We start from the raw sequence: 20,628 nt of genomic DNA on the forward strand, positions 1-20,628 counted from the left end.
TTTTTAGGAGGTAGATAAAACCCATTGTTTGAGGTTCTTGTCTGAGAGTGACCACCTCAAATTGCCAGAGTTTAACCACTCAAAAACACGAGGGGATCATTGCATTGTGTTTAGCAGAGAGGCTTCAGTTTCCTTTCTCATGTCCTCATGTTCTTTGCTCTTTTCTTTCTTTCTTTCTTTCTCTTTCTTTCTTTCTTCTTTCTTTCTTTCGTTCTTTCTTTCTTTCTTTTCTTTTCTTTTCTTTCTTTCTTCCTGCTTATATAGATTGAAAGAACACTTAATTTTCTTTGTTAAAAAAGATCATTCATTTAACTGTTCAGATCACATGAAATTGTTTTGTCCTGTCAGATAAAATACTTAAAAAGACAAAACTGAAAGGATTTCAATATGTGGTTAAACCCGCATCTTCTCTATGAATCCAGACGTGCTCCATCTGGATTGCTGGGTGCTTCTTTCCTGCCCAGAAGGACCCGAACTGGGGTAGTGGCTATTTCTGGGATAAACCCCTTCTTCTACAGAGCCAGTGCCCTTATGACTGTTCTTTCCCACCCAGTAGGCAGCCTTCAGGTATGACATTTATTTTCACTGTGAGACGCTTGGCTTTGCACAGAGCGCCTGTGCAATCTTGAGGTGCAGTGGGGTGCTTAATGCTATTTCCTGGTCTTTTAAGATGGGGAAAGTAAGGCCTTCAAGGGCTGTGAGGACGGCACTAGAAGACACATGTGAGGAGCCAGCGCAGTGGGTGACAAGTCCACGGTGCCAGCTCTGGAAATACATTTTCTTCTTCCACTAAACTCTGTGGGGGACACCAAGCCCCAACGAAGGGGACATGGCAGGCGTGTGTTAGGAGCAGGAGCGCCAGTCTGGAAGCTGGCAGGCCCTGGGAGCTGTGAGTAACTGAGGCTTACAAGTTGCTGCTTTATTCCAGAAGACGAGGACAGCTATGTGGAACAGGAGGTTTAGCCTTAGAAAAGCATGTGTGACTTAAAAGTGAAAAAAAAAAAGAAAAAGAGTCGCTCATGGTGTGGTAAAGTCCTTTATTTCCGTATTTTCTGTGGAGACCCTTTCCTTCTGGAAGCTTTGATTCAACTCTCTGCCTTATTTCAGGAACTTGGGGGCCTTAGCCAGATGAGGGGAGGTCCCACATTGCTGGGTGGCAGGCCATCCTTCTGCCAGGACCTGAGCTTCCCTGCATAGAGTGTGACCTGGGCCACCTGCGGGGCACTCCAGGACAGGGCCATGGAACGCATGGCCAACTAACCATGTCCTTTGGGCAGGTGACATGGGAGCCCAGTCTGGGTGTGAGTGGGTGTGTGGCCTGGCTCCCTGGCAGAGGGCCTTCAGGGTTTCCTACGGGGCCCTGACTTTTCCATCCCATGTAACTGCCTTTCTATTTCAGATGAAGGATAAAATATTTTGGAGAATAACTATCATTGTTTCCATTCCCAAACCCTTTTCTGTGTGTGGAGAGCATTCTGAGTTTGTCTGTTTGTTTACTGTCCTCCCATCAAGGCCTGAAGCCTGTGTCGACATTCTTCTGAGCAGGTCACATGCACTTGGCAAACGGGTGGGCCCTCTGAGCCCTTTTTTGTGTTTTCAGCCATGGTTCTTAGTTCTCAAGGGATACTACCAGCCTTCATCCTGATTCCAGATTTAGAGGAAGGAAAAAAAAAGACACAAAACAAAACAAAAAAGAAGCCTTGATATAAAATGGAAGTGGAACTTTGCAGGGGCTAGTGGAGCTCACAATAAGGAGTTTTGAAGTGTCTCTCCTTTGAACAGTCCTTCTTGCTGGAGAGGTACCTCTCTCTGCGTGTCTGCCCCTCGCAGATGCCTCAGCTGGGCTGGCGGGGTGGCTCCTCGTCACTGCAACACTGGCTGTCTTTAATTTCAGAAATGTCCTGAGGAATAAGAAATGAAACAGGAATGCTGCAGGGTTACTGTTAAGTCCTTTGTTTTTCTTTTTTTTTTTTTTAATGTTTTTATTTATTTTTGAGAGAGAGAGATAGAGCGAGTGGGAGAGGGACAGAGAGAGGGAGGCAGACACAGAATCCAAAGCAGGCAGGCTCCAGGCTTTGAGCTGTCAGCACACCCATCGCTGGACTCTATATCAGGAGCCTCGAGATCATGCCCTGAGCTAAAGTCAGCCGCTCAATACACTGAGTCCCCAACGTGCCTCTGTATTTCTTCAGTCTAACGCTCTCCCTGCGGAGCTATCTCGGCAAGCCCTTGTGCCTCTGTATTTCTTAATGAGAGTAAGTCCCCAGACTAAGTTTATGGATAGCAGCTAAGGATCATAAAGCTTTGTGCTTGAGTGACTGTTATTCTACATTTTCTCATTGAATCCCAACAAGGAGGCTGGTCTGTTTGCTTTTTGAAGACAAGGTGACTCAGAGAGGTAAAGTAACTACCCAACGCTATATAATAGGAAAGTGACTGATCCAGGATTTTGTTTTCAAAGTTTGCTTCTTTATTTTGGGAGAGAGAGAGAGGGAGAGAGTTTCAAGCAGGCTCCTCACCATGAGTGCAGAGCCTGATGCTGGGCTCCAGCGCAAAAAACCACAAGACCACGACCTGAACTAAACTTGGCCACTTAACTGACTGAGCCACCCACATGCCCTTGATCCAGGATTTCTTTAAAAAGTATTTTTTGGGGCACCTGGGTGACTCTGTCACTTGAGTGTCCGACTTCGGCTCAGGTCATGGTCTCACGGTCAGTGACTTTGAGCCTTGTGTCAGGCTCTGTGCTGACAGCTCAGAGCCTGGAGCCTGCTTTGGATTCTGTGTCTCCCTCTTTCTGCCCCTTCTCCACTTACTCTTTGTCTCTCTTTCTCTCAAAAAAAAAAAAAAAAAAGTATTATGTTTTTGATGAGGTAAATACGTACACCTGGAAGAAAATTCAAACAGTACTAAGAGAGCTCCAGTGAAGAATCTCTCTTTCTCCCGTCTCCGTGCCCAGCCTCGAATTCTCTTCCTGCACAGCATATCCATCTTCACTTATGAATAGATCCCGGAGATGGGTTTCCATCAGTGTATGATGGCAGCATACTGCTTCACAACCTCAGGATGGGCCTGTGCTGTTTCAAGCACTACTCGGTGGACCTGGCTATTTCACCTTTTACATCTGTGTGCACTGACCACAGGTGGGTTTCCAGACCCAGAGCCCTGCCTGGAACCTGGCTTCCTCCCTCCCGGGCCTGCGTACACACCGTTGACCACTGTCTCCTCTGTCAGGTTGAGCGTTGCTGTCCCTGCCCAGAAAGGCGAGAGGGCTCCCGCCAGCCCCGCTGTCAGTGGAAATGGCTTCTTGGCCGGCCTGTAGCCAGCCCCTGAGAGGGCGGTGGTCGTGAGTACGTGCCGTTGCCGGAGAGAAGGAGCTGCAAGAGCACGTTTTTTTCTCTTCACTGCACTTTGTGACCTCATCCTTCTTTGGAATCTCACTGGTCCAGGCTTGAATTCTAGTTCCATCTTATTAGCTGAGTGATCCTGGGCAGTTTATTTAACCCTTCAGCTTGATGAGAAGTAAAACTGGCACTCCTAATACCTGCCTGAGAGTTGCTGTGAGAAAATAAATACTCCTGCTAGTAGGTAGTAATTAACGTTATTGAGCTTTGACCGCGTCAGGCCCTGCACAAATCCTTTAACCTGTGTTGTCTCATCTAATTCTGATAAGCCCCAGTGACTTAGACACAGTTCCAGTCCTTCTCCTGGAAGTGACTGAAAGTGGGTCCCTTGCCGAGAGCCATTCACGTAACAGTGGCAGAGGAGACACTCGATGCCCAGTTGTTGCTCCAGAGCCTGTGATCCCCACCACTGGGCTCCATGGGCCACCTGTAAATGTGGCCGGAGTTGAGAGGTCAGGTGATTGTTCTCTATGGCATTCTGCTTCTAATGAAGCATAAGCCCATTTTCTTCCATTTTCATGTAACAGACGATCATTTCTTCCTAACTCTTTTGGAGTTTTGCTTCTCACCACGCTTATTAGGAATGTGACCCGGAACAAGATATGTCCCCTCTCTGCACTTGAATTTCCATGTCTGTCACGTGGAGGCAGCAGTACATTCTCTTCTCATGGCATTGTGAAGACTCATGCATGTGCAGCCCCCCAAACACTGTCCTTGGTTAATCATGCGTTGGCTCCTTCTTGTTTCATCATTTGGCTGGTTCAAAGACTAGTGGAGAGAAATGCAAGGGTTCCTCAACTGTTTGTAGAATGGCCTGCCATCAAATCGCTTTCTGTGTCCACTGTCCCTGTGGGGTGAGATCGGAGTGTGCCCTTCAGGAGTGGGTGTGCCGTTGGAGGTTTACGGGGCCCGGCAGTGAAGGCGTCTTCTGCAGTGCCTGAGAGGGTGCTGGGGACTGCGGGCATGAGCAGCTGTGCCGGGCACCAGGCCTCCTTCCGCAGCTCAGCGCGCTCTCTCTCTCTCTCTCTCTCTCTCTCTCTCTCTCTCTCTCTCTCTGTCTCATTGTTCCCCAGGGACACGTAAGGCTGAGTGGAGAGACAGCACAGCAAGAAAAGGCATATTTGATTGGTCTGGCCTTCTGAACAGCCTCGGGTCCTCCCAACAACTACTTTAATGTTTCCTTGGATTTTTTTCCAAGGTTTTTTAAAAATGCTAATAAAATCTATGTAACATAAAATTTACTTTCTAAAGCATCTTTAAGGGTACAGTTGTTTGGCATTAAGTACATTTGTCATGTGTGCAGCCATCACTACTGTCCGGAACTTTGTCATCTTCCCAGATTGAAACTCTGTCACTGTTAAGCACTAATCTCGCATTTCCTCCTCCCTCCCCCTCCGGCAGCCACCATCCTACTTTCTGTCCCTAGAAATTTGACCACTCTAGGGACCTCATATAAGTGGAATCCCACAGTATTTGTTCTTTCGTGACTGGCTTATTCCACAGATCACAGCATCCTCTTCAAGGTTCATCCATGTTGTAGCCTACATCAGAACTTTATTCCTTTCCAAGGCTGAATAATATTTTACTGTATGAATATTCTAAGTTAAAAAAATTTTTTTAATATTGATTTTTGAGAGGGAGACAGAGAGTAAGTGGGGGGGGAGGGGGACAGAGGCGGGGGGAGGGAGACAGAATCTGAAGCAGGCTCCAGTCTCTGAGCTGTCTGCACAGAACCTGACATGGGGCTCGAGCTTATGAACTGTGAGATCAAGACCTGAGTCAAAGTTGGAAGCTTAACTGACTGAGCCACCCAAGCGCCCCTCTTCTAAGTTTTTTTTAAGTTTATTTACTTATTTTGAGAGAGAGTGAGAGAAAAGAAGGGGGAGGACCAGAGAGAGAGAGAGAGAGAGAGAGAGAGAGGGAGAGAGAGAGAGAGAGAGAGAGAGAGAGAGAGAGAGAGAGAGAATCCCAAGCAGTTTTCGTACTGATAGCACAGAGCCCAATGTGGGGCTCAAACCCACGAACTGTGAGAACATGACCTGAGCTGAAACCAAACATTGGAGCACTTAACCGAGTCACCCAGGTGCCCTGTATTCTTCCAAGTTTTTAAAGCATAGGTTAAATACATAAACGTGCATATACACTTACCAATATATTTGTTTATAATGGTCTCTGTTGTTTTGTGTTTTGCTTTGACTTACATTTTAACTTCTATGTTGTCACTTCATTTTTGTGAACATTATTGTTAGTGATGACATGCTGTTTTGATTCTCTTTAAAATGAAGCACTGCTGCTGCTTTTCTTTATCTCTTATAGAATTAGTTATGTTAAACTCTGCATATTTCTGAAATTAACAACCTTCTCAGGGATATGGAGAGGTTTGTGGTCTGCTCTGTCTTATTTTTCTTTTGAGATTCCTGGTTGTCTTGTAAACTCTTTGGAATCAGTTAGCAGCAATGGCTATATTTTGTGCCTTACCTGGGAAGAAATTCAGGTCTACCATACCTTATTTGTAACTCCAAAACTCTAAACATTGTGTTTTGGGGAGGAGTTTGGATGTATGCCTGGTCTGAACTGAGGCTATTTATAGCTTCAGTTTTTCCCACTGAGTGTGACTAGTTAAATGTTTAATTATAGAGAATGTCCCTGTCCCTGTTAGGGTATTATATAATTATGGCTTATTCTTGTATGATCTACATTACTTTTTTTAGAGGTAATATATTTTGATTCATAATTCCATAATTTAAAATATTTTGTATTTAAATTTAGCTAATGATACAACATGGACATCTTTCTATGATGTCAGTGTGTAGAACATTCCTTTCTTTGGTAAAAACTTTTCATAACAGCTGTATTGAGATATGATTCACATATTATACAATTCAGCCATTTAAGATGTCAATTCAATGCCTTTTACTATTCACCGAGTTGAGTACCCATCAGCACAGTCAATTTTAGAGCATTTTCATCACCCTCAGAAGAAACATCATCCCTACAAGCTGTCACTCCCGCATTTCCTGCTTCTCCCTGCCCTAGGCAACTGCTGATCTGCTTTCTGTGTCTCTAGGATGCCTATTCTGGACAATTCATATAAATGGAATCATATCAGCACACAGCCTTTCATATCTGAGTCCTTTCACTTACAGTGTGAATAAGGTCCACCCGTGTTGTATCATGAATCTATACTGCATTCCTTTTTATGACCAAGTAATATTCCATTGTGCAGACAGACCACATTTTGTTTATTCTTCAGCTGCTGGGTATTTGGCTTCACTTTTTGGCCATCACGAACAGTGCTGCTGTGCACACTCATGTAGAAGTCTTTGTGTGGGCACAACCCTTGGGTGTACACATACCTGGGAGCAGGACTGCTGGGTCATCGGGTAACCATGTTTACTTTCTGAGGAGCTGCCAGGCTTTTCCACAGCAGCTGCACCCCTCTGCACTCCCACCAGCAATGCGTGACGGCTCTAACTCCTCCACTTCCTTGCCTACGCTTGTTATCACCAGTCCTTTATGATTCTTCCTGCTCTGATGGGTGTGAAGTGGGAGCTCACTGTGGCTTTGATATGCATTTCCCTGACGGCTAGTGATGGAGAGCATCCTGTCATTTGGCCATTAATATATCTTTAAAAAAATTTTTTTTAAACTTTTAAAATTTATTTTTGAGAGACAGAGAGAGACAGAGCATGAATAGGGGAGGAGCAGAGAGAGAGGGAGACACAGAATCTGAAGCAGGTTCCAGGCTCTGAGCTGTCAGCACAGAGCCTGACTTGGGGCTTGAACCCACAGACTGTGAGATCATGACTTGAGCTGAAGTCGGATGCTTAGCTGACTGAGCCACCCAGGTGCCCCAAGGCCATTAACATATCTTGTTTGGATTCAGCTCTTTGCTTTTTTTTTAATTGGGTAATTTGGGTTTGTTTTTTTAGTGTTGTATTTTTAATATTTTCTAGATCATCAGATGTGTTATTTGTAAATATTTTCTCCTATTCTCTGGGTTTCCTTTCCACCTTCTTCATTGTTGTTTTGAAGCGCAAAAGTATTTAATTTTGATGAAGTCCAATTTATTTTTTTGCTGCTGTTTGTACAAAGAAACTATTGCTTAATTCAAGGATACACAGATGTATGGTTATATTTTAAGAGTTGTATAGTTTTAGCTCTTACAGGCTCTATGTTAGCTCTTGGCTCTATTTTGGGTTAATTTTTGTATATGGTGTGGGGTAAGGGTCCAGACCCATTGGTCTGTATGTGGTTATCCAGTTGTCCCAGTAACATTTGTTACCTATTCTTTGCCCCAAAGAATTGTGTTGGCGCTGTAAATGTGAGACCCTCAGTTCTGTTTCATTGATCTGCACATCTCTCCTTATTCCAAAATGCTTTTGAAAAAGTTCTGAATCGTGAAACACATTTGTCCCCAGAGTCTTAGGGACTAGATTAACAGTAGATTGCTGTTGCTCCAGAGGGAGGGCCCTGTTCTTTCCAGGGTCTCAGATGCCACCATAGCAGGTAACTGTCCTGCTCTCTTACCATGTCATCTCCATGGCACACTGGAGGAAAGCCTGGGAGCAGAGCTGAGGCTCATCATCGGTTTTCTGACCCCCACCCCATCACTGTTTCGACATGATCATGCTAGTACTTTTAGAATCCCAACCTCGAATGTAGATATAAGACATGGTAGACACCACTAGGAAGTTGAAGCCCTCAACAAGTCCCCTATCTTTGAACACCACACCATACAGGTGTCAGTGCAGGTGCCCAGGGAGCTTGGTGACCCTGACCACCCCCCACCCATCCATGTTTAATGCGTCTAGGGTTACATACCTGTGCGAAGCTGGACTAAAAAGACGTTCTCCCCCTGGAATTTGAAACATGGGAAGAAGAGGCGGAGAAACTAGGAGTCCTGGGAATGGGCATTTTGGTGGAAATAGTTAGTGTGCTGGACCAGACAAAGGCTGCTGAGGTCCCCAGAGCTTCTCTGCTCCTGACCTTCCCCAGAGCTTCTCTGTGAGGTGCCCATGATCTTTCTCATAACTCCTCCTTTTTGCTTAGAATTAGTGTGTTTCTGTTAACTCATGAAGAAAAAAAATCATCAGTACCATAGTGAAAGGGCATGCAGGGAAGAGTGGATACCATTTCCCCCCCACAAATATGTATTTAGCCCCTGTTGAGAGCAGGGTGTTCTGAATGCTTAAGCACTGAGGACGCCCTGGCAGATAAGGGATGGCCCTGCCCAGCAGGATAGGGGATAGACTTGTGAAGCAAACGTGCTGAGTATCAGATAGATGTGCCATAATCAAGGACCAAGAAAAGTGCTGTAGGTGTTGAGAGGTGGGAGAATCAGGGAAAGGTTTCCAGAGGAGGTGACACAGTGTGCGGTCCTGACCGATGAGCAGGAGTCTGCCCAGTGGCAAGTGAGGGACTGCAAGTGCCATGAGCAGGGAGCCATCGGGGTTCAGGGGCAGGAAGGATAGAGTGGCTTGGCTTTGATTGGGTCCCAGGTGTAGGCAGTCAGTGGGGAGCTGCTGAACAGGTTGGAAGCAGGTTACTAAGGTTCTTGTGTCTTGGGCCAGCACATCTGGACTGAGTCCTGGAGGCAGCAGGGTCTGCGGTGGGGGTTTAAGCAGGGGAGCAACCTGTGGTTGACGGCACTCACCCTGGTGCAGGTGGGGTGGCGGGGAGAGAGGCTGTGGATCAGGGTGGTGGGGCAGGGGATGGCAGGGAAGGGAGGAGGAAACCCAGGCTCATAGTGGACTGGTCAAGGGTCAGAGCAGTTTGAAGATGGGGAGGGGCGGGAAGGGGTACTTAGGGCAGAATGGGGGTGAGGTGGGAGGGCTGAGAGCCCTGCTGCATGGAGATGAGGCTTGGCTGGCAGGCGGGGCTGGGGCACAGGACACGGCGGCCTCAGGTCCCGCTTTTGTGGGGCAGATGAAAGGGGCTCCATTCCACTTTGTTTTATGCCTATCAGGTGCAGCTTCGAGACTCCTGGCTGGCTGCCATGGGGCCCCCAGGCAGGAGTTTGGCGGCTGTGGTATTGTTGACCCTTTGTACTGGGTGGTGAAAGTATCTGCCTCACAGACCAGGCCCTGGAATCAGGTATTTGGAATGCATGGCTAATGCGTTCCACTCCGGACCTTTGGTATTAGTATTCCAACAGCATCACGTCTAATCGACTATTTCCAAGCATCCTTGTACATGTTGACTGTATAAGCAAGGCAGCTTGCCAGCACCCCCTACTCGCCCATGCTGCCTCATCTGCAAAGTTCACTGGGACCACCCCCCTTCACAGGCTCTTGCTTCCTCCAAGCCCTGTCTGAGTCTCAGCCTCTCCCGCCTGTTGTCCTTCTGGCCCTCCTCACCCAGGGGGTGCCTGCAAGGCTGCCGTGTGCAGAGGACTGCCCCCACTGTCTCGACATGTGGGTGTGGTGCTGGACGGGGGTGTGGGGTGAGCCCACTGGGTACCAGTGGAGCCCAGGCCTAGTGCCCGGAACCTTGGGCACTTGGTGGTGATGAGCAGCACTCCCAAAGTCGGGGTGTTTGATCCCAGTGGCGTGCACGGGCTGTATTACCTGGTGAGTGGGTCCTTCCCTTCATGGCTCTCTCGCCGTCCCTCTGACGGTAATGCGGGGAGGGATGATGACCGGGAGTTGGTGGCTCCAGGGAGGCAGGATGGCAGCCCTAGAGAGTTTCCTTTTTTGAGGTTTGTTTTTTTTTTTTATCCTGGTAACCTATACATGACATAATATTTACTCTTTTAAACGTTTTAAGTGGATAACTCAGAAGCACTAAGTATTCCATAGTGTGGTGTGGCCATCATCGCTAGCTATTTCCAAAAATTTTCTGTCTCTTCCAAGTGAAACTCTACTACTCATTAAGCAAGATCGCCTCATTCTCCCCTCCCCGAGCCCCTTGCAACCACTCTTCTACCTTCTGTCTCTGTGAATTTGTCTCTGCGAGGAATTTGAGGTAAGTGGAGTCATGCAGTAGCTGTCCTTTGGCCGCTGCCTTATTTTGCTTAGTATAATGCTTCCAGGATTCATCCACGTGGTAGCAGGTGTCAGAATTGCCTTCCTTTTTAAGGCTTTTTATTTCATTGTCTGCACAGACCAGTTTTGTTGTTCCGTAATCGGTCAATGGACCCGTGGGCTCTTTCTCCCTTTGCCGGTGGCGGATGATGCTGTAATGAACGTTGGCATGCCAGTATCTGTGTTCTTCTCTGCAGTTCCTTGGGGTACCTACCTGAGAGTGCAGTTGTGGGGTGAAACAATGACTTTTCCTTTCATGGAAAACAGTGGATTTAAAAAAATAATAAGGCAAAATGAAATATTTAAAGAAAACTGTGAGTAACAATCTGGGTGTCATTCCGGCAAAGTGGAGAAGGTGGAGCTGGCCTGGGGATGGTGTTCACCAGCCGGGGTGGAACTTTGGCCACTTTTGCTGTCACCTGTGTGGCATTCAGCCGTTGCATCACTGCGATGAAGCATCAGCCTGCTCCATGTTTCATCCCTGTCTGGGTTGCTGTACGCGGCAGACGCGGCTGTGGGTGACAAGCCTGGCAGACTGGCCTGCAGGCACCCGTCACCCTGCTCCTCTCCGTGGACCCGCCGTCGTCTGTGGTCTCCCTGACCGCGTTCTTGCGCTTGCCACCTACCGCTCCGTCACCGAGAACAAGACCCTGAGGGGTCGGGGACGGGCTGGACCTTCCTGAACCTTACAGATGTGCTTTTATAGTGCTTCCGGTGCCAGGTTTACCTGTAGCCTGGCTTTTTTTTCTCCCTCTCCGGCTCCTTATTTGACTCCTTGCATTTAATTAATGAGTACTTTCCACAGTGTTTACTGAGCACCAGTAATGTTGGAAGAAGGCGCTTACATTGGGTGTGGTGGTGGGGCACCTAAGATGTGGAAGCCGCACCCCCAGGCTCCCAGAACCCTTTGCCTAATGGGTTAGAGAGGAAAGGGACTGCTGAATCCTCAGGTGGTAGTCATAATGTCTAACAGGCCATACCAGACATGTTTCTTTCTTCCAGAGCCTGTCTTTGTCACCTACCCAAGCTCCTGGGCCGGGACTGTGTGCTTGTTTTAGTTGCATGACTATACGGCACTGGAAAAAAGAAGATGGGTCTCGGTCTAGGTTTGAATCTTGGCACCACCACTTGTCAGCTCTGTGCTCTTGCATGGCGGCGTGGGAGGGGTGTCCCCTCCCTCTGAAGGCGGCAGTGGGATTACACAGGGTGTGTGCATGAAGTACACAGCAGGGTGACCACACTCGGAGGCCCTGGCTGATGGTGAGTTATTTTGTCTTCCTCTTGGCCTCATCGTGTCTTCCTGCTGTGTCATTGAAGCTCTCCAGTCAGATATGGGGACACCAGTGGGTGCTGTAACCCCAGGGCCCGTGCCCTCCACCCTGCGAGGTCCTGTTGTACTGCCAGACGATCCTCTCCAAGTAAGCCTTTGAAAGAGAAGTAGCAAAGGCCGGGGCTACAATGACCTTTGCTAGCAGGGCCCGTCCAGCAGATTTGGTGGGGGGTTTTGGGGAGCTGGGACAGAGCTACCCAGCTGGTACTACAGGAGGAGTCTGCTCTGTCTGCCCCCTAGCATGGGTGTTGGCAAGGGGCCATTATCCTGCATTTCTTCATTTCCTTAGTTATGTCTTGATTTTCTCTGCAGATGATCATTCATCTGACCATTTGGATAATAATAAGGAATAAAATACCTTATTTTAAAAAATGAATTCACTTCATTGCTTTGCTCCAGCCGCCGTATCTGTGTGCTTTATAGATGACATAGTATGTGACCCTCACCACAACACCCCCTCGTACTCAGTCACAGCAAGAGGAAGCCACCTGCCTAAGGTCACACACAAATTGGTAGGCCAGATGTGCTAGCTTCGGCAGCACATATACAAATTGGTAGGCCAGGATCTGAGCACAGCTTGTCTGACTCTGCCACTTCTTCAAAGGAAGAAGAGATTTGGTGTCAGCAGGTCAGTCTTTCCCTTTGGGACAGGAGGGTGATGGGAGACAGACAGTACATTTACCAAGTGAGACTGAGCTGAGAATGCTACACAGCTGGGCTCCACGCATATGTAACCCTCTCTTGGACAGGATCGGGGGGGTCAGGGGACTGTAGTTTCTTCAGAGACTTGAGTGAGGAAGAAGAAAATGCACCCCCAAATTTCTCATGAATCTGGCTTCTCTGATCCAGTATTCCTGATGCCAGAGCTCACGTTTTACTCACACCCCCCATTGCCCTGCCTTCCTTCTTGGGATGTGCAGTCTTCCTCATTCATGGAGCACACAGGGCACCTGCATCGTGTATTTAATGGAAACTGTCAGGCTGGGGACCAGCCTGAACCTCTGGGCATCCTGCTGCCTGGTTCAGGGGTTCCTCCCCTGCTGGGGGTTCCTCCCCCAGGAGCACAGGGAAGGCCACTGGGGGAAGCGTCCGTGGGTCAGATGACTTTGGGGCAGCAGGGCCCGCGGCAGCTGTGTGGGAACGTGATGGTTGTTTTAGCAACAGGTTACTAGAGAGCCCTGGCTTTGCCCAGCCTTTCTGGGGACTGATTGTGAAAAATCTATCTAGAGCCTTAAATAAATTCTACTTTATGAGTTTATAATTCATCTTCTAGGAAATAATCTGAAATTGGCCAGCGCCTTATGCTCCAAGATGTTCTTCACAGCGTTTCGTATAGTAGCAAAAAATTGGAAGGCACCCAAATACAGCAAATTAAGGTACTTTGTATAGCCCTTCCTTAAAACAACACTTACAAAGAAATTTTAAAAACATGAACAATCACATTAGATGTAATACTGAGTGGAGAAGCAGGAAAAATACTAGAAAGACAGTAATCAGATGTTAACAGTGGCTAACTTGAGGGGATGGGATGTGTGTCACTTTCAGTTTCCTTTTGTAAAGGAGGTATTTTTCCCAAGGTTATTTCTTTCCCAGCCTTATTTGCCAAACTAGTGTCATGGACGTTATTCGTTTAATAGTTTCCTCTTCTCTGAACCCCAGTTAACATAAAAATCCAAACACAGCGCTGGCTAGGAGGCTGTCACTCGTGGGTCGAAGGCTGCCCGGCTAGGGTGCACGGATGTGGCTGGCTGACACGGCCTGCCCCCCGGGCTCCTTCCCCAGGTACCGGGGCCGGGCTCCAGGAGCAGCACAACGCCCAGTATCTCACACAGTCTCTATGTCTGTGGCCAGTGTGGGACACTTCTTTTTTAAAAATATTTTTTAATGTTTATTTACTTTTGAGGGAGAGAGAGAGGAGGAGGGGCAGAGAAAGAGAGGGAGATGCAGAATCTGAGTCAGGCTCCAGGCTCTGGGCTGTCAGCACAGAGCCCAATGTGGGGCTCGAACCCATGGACTGTGAGATCATTACCTGAGCCGAAGTTGGATGCTTAACCGGCTGAGCCACCCAGGTGCCCTGGGACACTTCTTTTAATCCAAACTCATTTTAAAGCTTAGGAGCCCAGCTATTCTGTGAGTTGGGGGAGTTGAAGAAACATGAAAGAAATGTATCTTCTATTTGTTTAAATATTAAAGCATTTAAAATGCCTTTTACCCTTCCTTCAGATACACCCAAAACCCAGCTGACTCTCTTTTGCTGTGCGGTGCTGGAAGCTAGCTCCCGATGAGGGTGGTTCGCTTCATGGTCACGGACAGGGCAGATTTTAAAGAAATATTTAAACAGCTCTTGGGAAATTGTTATTCCTCTAAGAAAACCAAAGCTATGTCTTGTTGCTGAGCATAGCATTTGGGGACCGGCAGAAGAAAGAGCATTCCAAAGTCAAACTCAGAACCACTGTCATCTACATCTTTTTATTCAGTGGGGCACATAGGGCCTCACTGACCCAGGCGGGCCCTGGCTGGGCAACCCTCTTGTGAGCCTCAGTCTTCTCGTCCTCATGAAGGGCAGAAGAGTGCCTCCCATTCCCATGAGTCATTGCTAGATGACAGATTCCTTCCTTGGAGTTTTGGTGGTGGCTGAACCTTCCCTGTGTCCCTGGAAGGTAGATTGGGGCTGGGGCCTGGGGTCCAGGTGGGAAAGCCGAGGGACTTGCCATGAAGACTTGCTGTGAAGTTGGGGACTGGCGTGCCTTGATTAGTGGTTAGAGAGCTCTCAGAGAAACAGAGAAAGCTCTGTCCTTTCTCCCCAGCAAAATGTGTGTAACTGTTCTGTAGGCGTTTGGTTGCCAGACCTTCAAGAAGCAACTGCGGCCTGGCTAGGCTTGGGTGGCCGGCCGACCTGTGTGGCCTCGTTGCCTTTCTGGGAGGGCTTCGGGGGGCCCCGATGTCCATGTGGATAGGTCTGTGCTGTAGCCAGGAGGAAGGCTGAGAAAGTTTGTGCCTCGTTGCTTGTTGGTATAGGAGTTTGTATCTAAAGCAAAAATAAAAGACAAGACAACTCAGGGCGCCTGGGTGGCTAAGTTGGTTAAGCATCCGACTCTTGGTTTTCTACTCAGGTCATAACCTCACAGTTTGTGGGTTCGAGCTCTGCATCAGTCTCTGTGGTGACGGTGCAGAAGCTTCTTGGGATCCTTTCTCTCTCTCTCTCTCTCTCTCTCTCTCTTTCTCTCTGCCCCCTCCCTGTTTTCTCTCTCTCAAATAAAAAAATTTTTTAAAAAGGGAAACAACTCATTTATAGTAATTGTCTTCTGACACACACGCATATATATATAATCCCAAATCACTTGTACAGACAAGGTTCTGAGGAAATGATTTATGTTTAGCAGGATGATGGACACAAACACAGGATTTATTGGCTCAGGTCTTGGCATGCACATTTTCTGATTCTACCGCATACGTAGAATTTTTATGTAAAACAAAAGTGAGTTGGTGTGCGTATGGGTGGGATATGAATTGTGATAGAAGAACACAGTGGCCCTTTGTATAGTTTGTAAATACGGAATCATTTTTTTTCTGAGTCTAAAACTAATATGATTGATTTTAGAAAATTTGGATAATAGGCAAGTCTGTAAGGGCTGGTTTTCCTGGTTGAAATTATGGACTGCGTGTAATTTTCAAAAAATTTTAACATTATGTCCTAGGCATTTTCCCCACACCATTAATCACTTTATGTAACATCATTTTTTTCATGGCTGCAGGAGCTCCACCATACAGAATACACGCGGAGGGTCTTTAAGCACGTGGGTACTGCCGCGAGCTTTGACTCTGGGGAAATCTGCCTTGCAAACCTGCGTCAGTTACTACCTGGCCCTGGGCAACCTCTGGAGCCTAGGTTTCCTTATGTCAAATGGAGACAGAATCAATCCCTATGGGGCCGCTGAGCGAACTCGGCGGGGCGGGGTCGGAGTGAAGGCCCTGTTGCAGTGTGTGCACAGCAGGTGCTGAGCAAGCAGCACCTGGAACTGCTGGTGGCGGCTGCATCTTACGTCCCCTCTAGGATGAGCCGAGGCCCTCAGTGCGTGAGGAGCAGGCAGCCCAGCCCTGGCCTCGTTTTTTAAACAAATTCTTTTTTCCTGTAGCTGTGATTCCTTCTCTTGCGTCTTCCCCCTTTGTGTTGTGTGTTTACGTAAGCTGCTTTACATCCTTTTTGCAGTAAGGTAGATGCAAATAAATAAACACTTAGCCGTTCCCTCGAGTGTTGGACATGTAGGTGGTTCCGATCTCTTGCCGTTATAAAATACGTCTCCCAGAGTAACTTTGTGCATCAGGGTCTGTCCCGGGCTGGATTTTTCCGGGGGCTGGAATCCCGGAAGTGAAATTACAAGGCTAAAGGGGCATACACATGTTTACACCTCTGATCTGGGTGGCCGGGTTGCTTCTGAGGAGGTCGTACCCCAGTCTACACTCCCGCAGAGCCACTGTGGGAGAAGACCCATGTCACTGACTCCTTGAAGCCCATGTGAGCCATATTTTTGTTTCAAGCCCCTCCTCGCGGTGGCCCAGGACAGCCACGACCTGACGCTCACCTGGCTGCTGTGCTCCATGTCATCATCCATAAATGGAGCTCCGACTCAAGGTCTCCTCCAGCCTCCAGCCCCTCCATTCCCCTTTTGGTAAATCTTATTTCTGATGGAAAGGCAGTCCTGTCGCCAGCCAGTCCTGCCTGCATAGGCTGCCCCCTCTGCTAAACAATGAGCACATTCAGACCCAACTCGTGTTTTCAGTTATTAAAAAACGGAGCCGTCTGTCTCTGCCTGTGACTTTAATCTTTAAGCCTTTATTCCCTCTACCCCATCCCCCTTCCTTTAACCTTTTGTTTGTGTAGTTCCGAGCTCCGGGATATGTGGGTCCGAGAGTTTCTGAATGTATTGTGCCTTGCCCTGGCAGCTACAGATGGTTGTAGCCCTGAGCGATGTTATTTCAGAGTAGGCAGGAGGGGGAGGACTGGGGACCAGAGGGAAGGAGAAAACGAGAGGCCGGTTCTCCTTGCCTCCAGCAGTCATTTGGACTTTGCAAAAACTGTTTATTTTTATATAGCTCTGAAGCGAGGGCCCTGACTTCATTCTTTCCCCGTCTTCAAGTTTGGTAGAGAGCGGTTTTGCCTTGGAGTTGCTTAGTCTTTAGAAACTTTATGTCTTCCTGTGGCCTCTTAGCATTTCCTCCTGGGAAACAGCTCTTACGGTTCAATGGTGTCTATGTATATTTGAATAAAAGCAAAAATTCCAAGAAAGGATCTTCAGTAATAACCTAATAACCTCAAGTCCCCTAAAACATACTCAGAAAGTACAGAACACACAAAGGTCTTCGAGGTCAGGAAGGACACTCTTCTGGCAGCACTGGGGTCCACAGTGTCATCCAGCACAGGGCCGGCAAGAAGGCTGCATGCGAAAACTAGCAGAAGGGCTGACAGCCCAGCTGGCGGAGAGCACTGGAGTCTAACCAGCGGGCACAGCCCCCCGCACCCCTGCCCAAGGAAGGCTCTTCCCTGCAAACACTGGGCTCACCTGGGCTCATGCTTCTAGCACTTTCCTCCCAAGAGCCCCACCGAAGCCTGTGAGTGCGCTTAGCACTTGGGTGTGGATGTTCAGGTCAGAAGGAAAGCTTAGAGGAAGGAGACTTTTTTAAAAGTCTTTTTTCCTATTTTTTAGTTTTGCATTTTTACCTGGAACACACCCTATTTGTTTTTAAACTGTTTTTCGGACTACAATGTTTCAGTAACGTTCTAGCATTTCAGAAATGCTTTCAGAGAAAGTGAGAGCCTCCCCGCCCCTTTACGATGTTAACAGGTGGGTTGGTTCACATTCATCTGGCTTTTTTCATACCAACCTGTACTTACACTCATATCAATGTATTAGGGTTGTCATTTTAAACTTATTTTTAAACTTCACCATGGGTCTGTCATACTTTACCCGCTCATTGGCACTTTGCTTTTCCACCACCTGACAGTGTCCTGGGGGTCTTTTCACATGCGTTCAGACAGTTCAGGTCCAGTCTCTTAGTGGCTTCAGGGTATGCCCTCGAGTGCATGAACCATTTAGCCAGTCTTTTCGTGGTGGCCACATAGGGCCTCTCTTCTCTTTTGTTAAGTGAGCGTAACTTTTTGTACCTTGGTGGGAATATTTCAGGGAGTTTCTGTATTAGAAGTGGAAATTGAGGGGCGCCTGGGTGGCTCAGCCAGGTAAGCCTCTGACTTGTGCTCAGGTCATGATCTCGCAGTTCGTGAGTTTGAGCCCCACGTCAGGCTCTGTGCTGACAGCTCGGAGCCTGGAGCCTATTTCAGATTCCATGTCTCCCTCTCCCTGCCCCTTCCCCTGCCCATGCTCTGTCTCTCTCTCTCTCTCAAAAACAAAATAAAAACAAAAATTAAATAAAAGAAAAAGAAGTGGAAATTGCTGGGGCAGTTACATCTTAACAGATCTGCCAACTCCGTCCCCAGTTCCCCAAAAGTCATACTCTTTATGTTTGTTTTCTGAAAATAATATTTTAAGTGAGATACCTTCGGGAAAATGAAGCCTTTGTCTAAAATCTTCATTTATTTTACAACTTCCTGTGTGCCCTGACACACTGTCTTACAAACCTAGGTTTACAAACTTGAATTTGAAAAGCCTAGTGTGTAAGATTACTCACCTTTCATGTATTCATCCTATATTTATTGTGTGCCTGCTGTGTGCCAGACTTGAATCCTGTGGCCATAAACGTGAGGAAGAAGAATTGGTGTGGTCACTGGGCTTTGGGCTTGCACCTGGAACTTACCGGGCTCACTAGGAGATTCTAGATAGGCTTGGGAGCCACTGCTCTGCAAAGTTCTCTGTGCCCCTTCCTCACTCTCCCAGAGATAAGCAACTGTTGTGATTTTGGCCGCTGCAGATTAGTTCTTCCTGTTCTAGGACTTCATGTAAGTGGAGTCACATGGTATGTACTCTGTGTGTGAGGTCACTTGCCCTTAGCACGAGACTCATCCATGTTGTCACACGTGTCCACAAAGTGTTCCTTTGTAATGCTGATCCATTTCATGAATGGCCCACCATTTGCATTTCCATTCTCCTATTGATAGACTCCTGGGTTGTGTCCAGTTTTGTGCACTTAACAATACCTTCTTCATGTCTTTTTGTAGACATGTGTTTTCATTTCTCTTGGGTAAATTTCTGGGAGTGGAATTGCTGGAACAGAGGGTGAGAATATGTTTAATTTTACAAGATGCTACCGGAATTTCTCCCAAGTGGTTATATCGCCGTACACTCCCAGCAGTGTAGGAGAATTCCTGCTGCCCCACATCCTCGACAGTATTTTGTGTTCTGGTTCTCAGAATTTGCAATTCTGGTGGTGATGTAGTGGTATCTCCTTGTGTTCTTACGTTTGTATTTCCCTGATGACTAGTAATATTGAATACTCTTTAATGGGTTTGTTGACTTTGTGTATATCTTCTTTGATGAAGCATCTTTCAGATCTTTTGCTCATTTTAAATTGGGTTCAACATTTTTAAAAAGGTTTTTGAGTTACAGGAGTTCTCTATGTAACCTGTTTACTAGTCTTTTGTTAGATATATGTTTTGTAAATATTTTGTTGCAATCCATGGCTTGCCTGTTTGTTTTCTTGATGTCTTGGTAAGCAAAAGTCTTTTTAAAAAATTTTTTATAAATATATTTTTTAATGTCTTTATTTTATTTTGAGAGACCGAGACAGAGAGTGAGTGCGGGAGGGTCAGAGAGAGAGGGAGACACAGAATCTGAAGCAGGCTCCAGGCTCTGAGCTGTCAGCACAGTGCCTGATGCGGGGCTTGAACCCACAGACTGTGAGATCATGACCTGAGCCAAAGTCGGACACTTAACCGACTGAGCCACCCAGGCACCCCTGTAAGCAAAAAGTTTTAAATTTTGATTCATTCTCATCATTTTTTTCCTTTATAGCTACCCCTTTCTGTGTCCTCTTTAAGAAATCTTTACCTATTGCCATGAAGGCATTCTACTCTGTTTCTTTCTGAAAGCTTTATGACCTTAGCTTTTACATTGAAGTCTACCATCCACCTTGAAATAATTTTTGCATATGGTATAAGATGGGAGTCAACATTATTTTTTTTCCCATAGGACTCTCCAGTTGTTCCAGTTCATCATTTATTGAAAGTGTTTGCTTTTTTCATTGGATAGTTTTATTGCTTTTGTTGAAAATCATATAACCATTTAAGGGTGGGTCTATTTCTGGACTGTGTTGTATTTCATTGGTCTGTTTGTCTGTCTTTGCATCAGTACCACATTGTTTTTATTAAGTGGCTTTATAAAGTAAGTTTTCAAGTCTAGTAGTGAGAGTCCTCCAATCTTATCCTTTTTAAAGGTTGCTTTGAATGTTGTGGGTCCTTTGCATTTCCATGTGAGTACTAGAAATAGATTTTCAATTTCTACACACACATGTCCCCCCTCCCCCCATCCTGGGACTATGATTAGAAGAATTACGTTGAATCTATAGCTCAGGCTGGGAAGAATTGATTCATAGCAATATTGAATTTTCCAGTCTGTGAACTTGGCATGTCTCTTCATTTATTTAGGTTTTCTTGAAGCAATTTTTGTTTTATAGTTTTTAGTACAGAGATCTTACACATACTGTTAAGACACTTATTCCTAAGTGTCTTACACTCTTGGGTGCCACTGTAAGTGATTTTCATGTGTTGCTAATATATTAGTATAAGCCGTTTATGTACATTCATCTTCTCTCTTGAAACCTTGCACTAAATGCTGTTAGTCCTAGTGGTTGTTTTGTAGACTTTTTAGATTTTTGACATACTCCACCGTGTCATTTATGGATGAAGATAGTTTTACAT

General features: G+C 46.7%; 1 protein-coding gene and 1 long non-coding RNA gene across 2 annotated transcripts in view; one reads left to right on the forward strand and one right to left on the reverse strand.

The window, feature by feature from the left end:
• The window catches only part of EEFSEC (eukaryotic elongation factor, selenocysteine-tRNA specific), a gene marked incomplete at its 5' end in the record, with an annotated part of 236,453 nt that overhangs the window by 23,105 nt on the left and 192,720 nt on the right, over positions 1 to 20,628 (forward strand). The window lies entirely within an intron of this gene.
• LOC115274270 lies at positions 1,685 to 3,378 on the reverse strand. The gene is made up of 2 exons (XR_003901171.1): positions 3,210 to 3,378; positions 1,685 to 1,901 (listed from the first exon to the last, which is right to left on the reverse strand). It is a non-coding gene; the product is annotated as an uncharacterized LOC115274270 (long non-coding RNA).

This window comes from Suricata suricatta, chromosome 12 (assembly GCF_006229205.1).
Source record: "Suricata suricatta isolate VVHF042 chromosome 12, meerkat_22Aug2017_6uvM2_HiC, whole genome shotgun sequence".
NCBI classification, from domain to species: Eukaryota; Metazoa; Chordata; class Mammalia; order Carnivora; family Herpestidae; genus Suricata; species Suricata suricatta.